The sequence below is a fragment of the Henckelia pumila genome, chromosome 4 (genome assembly GCF_033568475.1).
Source record: "Henckelia pumila isolate YLH828 chromosome 4, ASM3356847v2, whole genome shotgun sequence".
NCBI classification, from domain to species: Eukaryota; Viridiplantae; Streptophyta; class Magnoliopsida; order Lamiales; family Gesneriaceae; genus Henckelia; species Henckelia pumila.
This window is the reverse complement of record NC_133123.1, coordinates 201,116,069-201,122,094: the sequence shown is the minus strand read 5'-3', so window position 1 is coordinate 201,122,094 and position 6,026 is coordinate 201,116,069.

Here is a 6,026-nt window from a genome sequence, read left to right as displayed (position 1 = left end):
AAAAATACAGGGATATATTTAGGAATTTTCCCTTTGATTCCCCGAGGCTACAGCTCATGTCCTAGGCGCCAGTCTGAGCAAATTTTGATCTGTCTACCCAGATATTATTTCTCGGTCATTTCATTGCATGCATCATATACGTATGTTTACCTGTACTAGTGTACTGAGCGTTTTATGCTCACGTCCAGTTGTTTTCTGTTTTTCTGGACACCCAATTTGATGGGACAGTTGCAGGTGAAAGAGTGGGTGCCCTGCTAGCCAACTTGTGGCTAAGGGCCTTTATGACTTTATTTGTAAACAATCTTTGTTTAATATAATTTACACTCTTTATTGGAATTTACTTTATCTTTTATCATATTGTTATGTTGTGACGTACTATACGATGTTTAGATAAAGACCTTGAATATACTAAAGTGCATGCAAGATGTGATAGTGGATATGGATGACTATCATGAAACACATCTTGTAATCACTGTATATTCTAAACCAGTTCCTAGTCAATTGAGCCGTCCGCAATAAGGATAAGGATCACTCAAGATTGAGACTAGCATTTGCGATGCCGAGTACCACGTTTCATTGGTATGGAACATAGAGATGTTCGAAGCATGCAAATGGATATTCATTAGATGGATGATCGAACTACCCTACTCGGACTTTCCAAGTGGTTTTCACTAATTGAGTGGATAAGTCTGTGGTTTTGGTTGTACACCATTAGTCCTTACTACTTGAAATATCATGGAGACTATATATGCAAGTACTGTACTTTAACTCGTTTACCGACTCCATGAGGGTCATCGGGTTTCGAGATTGGGTACAGTTACGACACATATAGGATTCAATGCTTTGTTGTCAAGGATTCACCGCACGCTTGCGAGTGTGGATATCCTATGCAATCTAAGGAGATATTAGTGTGACAAATCTCTGGCTAGAGTACATGATGTGCTTTAGGTTACTTGGTTTCTTATTTGCACATGCGATGTCACTATTTGATCTCCAAGATGCATTGCATAGTTATCGAATCTCGAACGACTCTCGATATACCAATGGTTGTTGATTCGATCGGGATATATGGATGAAGGGACCGTACTGTACGCTAACCAAAACCCACTGGTTCTTGCAGGCACTGTCAGTGATACCTAGGAAATCATGGGGCGATGTTGCTTGGTGCTCTTACCATGATTCGATGAGCAAGTCGGAAATTATTGTTCCGAGTCACAAGGAGTTGTGGGCCCACGGCTAGCTGTATCCCTGAATCATTGAGGGTTACACAAGTAATAGATTTCTAATCTCCGTTGAGATAATTAAATTTAATGAGTTAAATTTAGCAAATGAGAAGTAGAACTTCTTATTGATGAGTAGAGGGAGTGAGATTTCCTAAAATGACATAGGGATACCATTTTTGGAAACCACTGAATTCGGATTCAAAAAATTTATCTTGACTTTAAAATATGCAGAAAAGTTTTTTGTACACATTGGTAAAATTGGTTTATCAATTTAAGTCACGATGAATTTTATATTAATTTCTAAACATGCAGGCTTTGCTTGTCAGGCTTGAACTTATGACTAAAGGGCCCTAAGCTGTTAGCAGCCCATGTTATAAATAATTTATTGTAGTACAGAAATTACAGAATTAAGCTCATAGTTTCAAAAACCTAGAGAGCTCTCTCCCTAGAGTGGCCGAAATTCTCCCCTCCCCTGTTCGAAAATTCAGACTGCAGTTTTCGAAATTTGCAGTCTTATTTAACAGATCAAATCTGTTAATTCTCTTCGTAGAAACTTCTGATATACTTTCTAGTGCAGTCTGTCAGCGGGTTTAGAATTCTGTTCGTGGACCTGATTCAGGAGTTGATCGAATCATCAGTTCCTGAGATATACAAGAAGAGCAGATTTATCTGTTGGAGTCCATAACCTCAAGTTGAGACTTGAGAGGTAAAATTTACTATTGTTTTATTTTACTTATTTATTTAATCGTAAGGATTTGATACCCACGATCTGGAATCGTTCCAGATCAGAAAATAAAAAAATTTTAAACTTTCGCTGCTACGGGTATCAGATCTGACAGATCCGAGTACGTATTCCAATAGTGGTATCAGAGCCAGGTTGCTCTCGGATCTTACGATTAAAATTTTATCAAAATTGTACCAAGCCTCGATTTTCCCAAAAAAAAAAATTTTGGGGACTGCCCGCTGCCCGAAAGGGCAGCGGGCAGCCGCCGCCCGGCGCTCAGCAGCCCAGCGTGATGGGCTAGGGCAAACGTTTCCCTAGCCCATCACACAGCTGGGCCGCGCGAGGCGGCCCAGCAGCCTGGCGGCTGGGTTAGGGCAAATGTTGCCCTAGCCCAGCGCGCAGCTGGGCCGAGAGCTAGGCTGGGCGATGGCCCGGGATTGTCCCGGGCAGCCCCAAAATTTAAATTAATTTTTTTTTTAATAATTTTAGAAATTATAAATTTTGGACCGATTGAAAATTGTTTCGGTTGGTCCACGAGGCAATGAGTCAAAATTGTTTGAACCCGGATTTTTAAGAAAATTAATTTTTGGATAAATTTAAATTTTTGGAAAATTTATATATTTAGTCCAATAAATTAAATTTCATGAAAATTAATTATTTTGGTACAATTGATAATAAAATATGATTTTATATGTAAAATTAGATTTTATGTATAAAATATGATTTTATGGATAAACTAGATAAAATATGATTTTATATATAAAATGGGATTTTATGTATAAAATATAATTTTATCTATTTACAATTATTGCCATTTTGAATTGCATGTTATCCAATCTTTTAATTGAATTAAATAATTGGATAAAAGGATGATCGATTGCCATGACCAATTTTTAGGTGTATGTTAGGTTGTTTGCATTTGGTTTTTTTATTATTGTTGTTGGGTTTTATTAATGGGCTTGTATTATGGCCCAATTTGATTTGTCATTTGTAATAAAAGTGGGCCTGATTTATGGCCCGTCCCCACCCTTAAATATTTATCTCTTACTTGTCATCGAAATTTATTGTAAATTTATTATACTTAGTGGGAGATAAAGTTTTGAAGACAATGGTGGGCCCAACAGACGATAAAGACCGAAGAAATGTAAATTGGAAGCTCAATGTAATAGGATTGCATTGCGTACTTGCATATCACCTAGGATTGGACTTAGAATCGTGATTGGCAACCACGGGTCGATTAGATCTAGGCATCGATCATCCTTTATTTAATATTTGATATTATTGTTGTATGCATGTTTAGACTAAATTGCATGAATCCCGCAAGCATACAAATTTATTAAATGATGAGACAAATTTTCAAAATTAAAATGCCTCATTTTAAATATTATTTAAAATTAATATCAAGTTTAATAAAAGGAAAATTAAATATAGTTTATATTTTCCTACCTTCCATGAACTATCAATACATGATATATGCTACCCGCGACCGTGGTCCATCTCATATTATTGGGAAGGCCCGTTTACCGAAAAGCTGTGCATTGAGTAGACAATTGTTGTAAGTTGGGTGGAACTCCCATGGGATCACCTCATATTATTGGGGTCCAACATGGCGACCGTCCATCACAACTTAATATTCATGGGTCAACTTGACATATCACTTTAAACGGCGTCATATTATTGGACCCTTCATTGGATATGAGGTAAAAACATGGAGGTTGCTCTAGCAGCAATTGAACTCTACCTTTTAAAAATTATAATTGGCTGATTTTATTCGGAACTATAATTTTTAAATTGGGCTCCATGTTCCTACTAAAAAAAATGGTTTTCTCGTTTTCACTAGAGGGTGGTGAAATCGTTAAAATAGTGGGAGAGTAATTCATAAAATTAAACTCGCCTTATTTTATGTCTTAGTAAATTAATTAAACAATCACTGATTATTGTCTGTTATCTTTTCAGTATATCGTTATAATGAATTCGCGTAATCCACTCTTTTCCATTCTCGAACAAAACAAACTGACTGGCGCAAACTATACGAAATGGTTCCGTAAGTTGAAGATTGTTCTATGCTCGGAAAATATTTTCTACGTGTTAGAAAAGTCTCCTCCAAAGGAAGCCCCGGCTGATGTGAGTCCAGAAGAGTTGGCCAAACTTGATAAATGGTGGGACCATGATATCAAGGCCAAATGCTACATGCAGGCTTCGATGTCTGATGAACTTCAGAGGCGATTTGAGGATGCAGTGAATGCTGCTGACATTCACAAGACCCTCAAGAAACTTTTTGGAGCTCAATCAAGATCTGAGCGGTACTCCACTGTCAAAGAGCTAATGACATGCCGCATGCGAGATGGGACTTCGGTCCGTGAGCATGGGGTACACATGATTTGGCTCATTGAAAAATTGGTGACCCTCGAGTTTACATTGGAACACGAACTATGTGTGGACTTACTGCTTATTTCTCTTCCTTCATCATTTGACGGTTTTGTGGTGAACTTTAATATGAACAAGATAGAGGCCACCCTTGAAGAGATGGTCAATATGCTTGTCACTTATTGTTGGAGTGCGCGGCGTTCAGATCAAACAAGATTGATACCCGGTGCAGCGGAAGTTTAAAATTTTTATTATATGGAACGATTCCATATTGGGTATCACATCTTTACGATTAAGTTGTGTGTGTAAAAATTCAAATAACGATTATATAATTTTTACCTTTATTCTCGAATCGAGATTCTGGACACCAACAGATTTCTCTGCTCTTGTTGTATCTCCCTGGAACCGATGGACGAACAGTTCTTCTATCAGGTCCACGAATAGAGATTTAATCCCTCTGATAGATTGCACTAGAAAATCTATCAGAAGTTTTCTACGAAGAGAGTTAACGAATTTGATCCGTTAAACCAGACTGTAATTCAAAATCACAGGCTGGAATTTTTCTCGAGTAGAGAGAGGGAGAGGGGGCGGCCACTTTAAGAAAAATAGCTTAGGGTTTTTCTAAAATTTAGTGCCTTGTTATGTGTAATTTATGTACTGCAATAACTTATTTATAATGTAGGCCACTAACAGCTTAGGGCCCATTAGTCATAAGTTCAAGCCCGACAAGCAAAGCCCGCATGTTCAGAAATTAATATAAAATTCATCGTGACTCCGATTGATAAACCGATTTTACCAATGTGCACAGAAACCATTTCTGCACCTTTTAAAGTCAAGATAAATTTTTCTGAATCCGAATTCAGTGATTTCCAAAAATGCCCATCACTATGTCATTTTAGGAAATCTCACTCCTCTACTCTTAAATAAGAAGTCCAACTTCTTCGTTCATTAAATTTAACTCTTTAAATTTAACTATCTCAACGGGGATTAAAAATCCATTACACTGTGTGACCCTCAATGGTTCAGGGATACAGCTAGCCGTGGGCTCACAACTCTTTGTGACTCGGAACAACAATTTCCGACTTGCCCATCGAATCATGGTATGAGCGCCTAGCAACATCGCCCCATGATTCCCTAGGTATCACTGATAGTGCCTACAAGAACCAGTAGATTTTGGTTAGCGTACAGTACGGTCCCTTCATCCATATATCCCGATCGAATCAACAACCATTGGTATATCGAGAGTCGCTCGAGATTCGATAACTATGCAATGCATCTTGAAGATCAAATAGTGACATCGCATGTGCTACTAAGAAACCATTTCTTAAATCACATCATGTACTCTGGTCAGAGATTCGTCACACTAATATCTCCTCAGATCGCATAGGATATCCACACTCGCAAGTATGTGGTGAATCCTTGACAACAAAGCATCGACTCCTACATGTGTTGTAACTGTACCCAATCCCGACACCTGATGACCCCAATAGAGTCGGTAAACGAGTCAAAGCACAGTACTAGCATATAGAGTCTCAATGATGTCTCAAGTAGTAAGGACTAATGGTGTACAACCAAAACCGCGGACTATATCCACTCGATAAGTGATAACCACTTGGAAAGTCCGGATAGGGTAGTTCGATCATTCATCATATGAATATCCATTTGCATGCTTCGAACATCTCTATGTTCCCTACCAATTAAACGTGGTACTC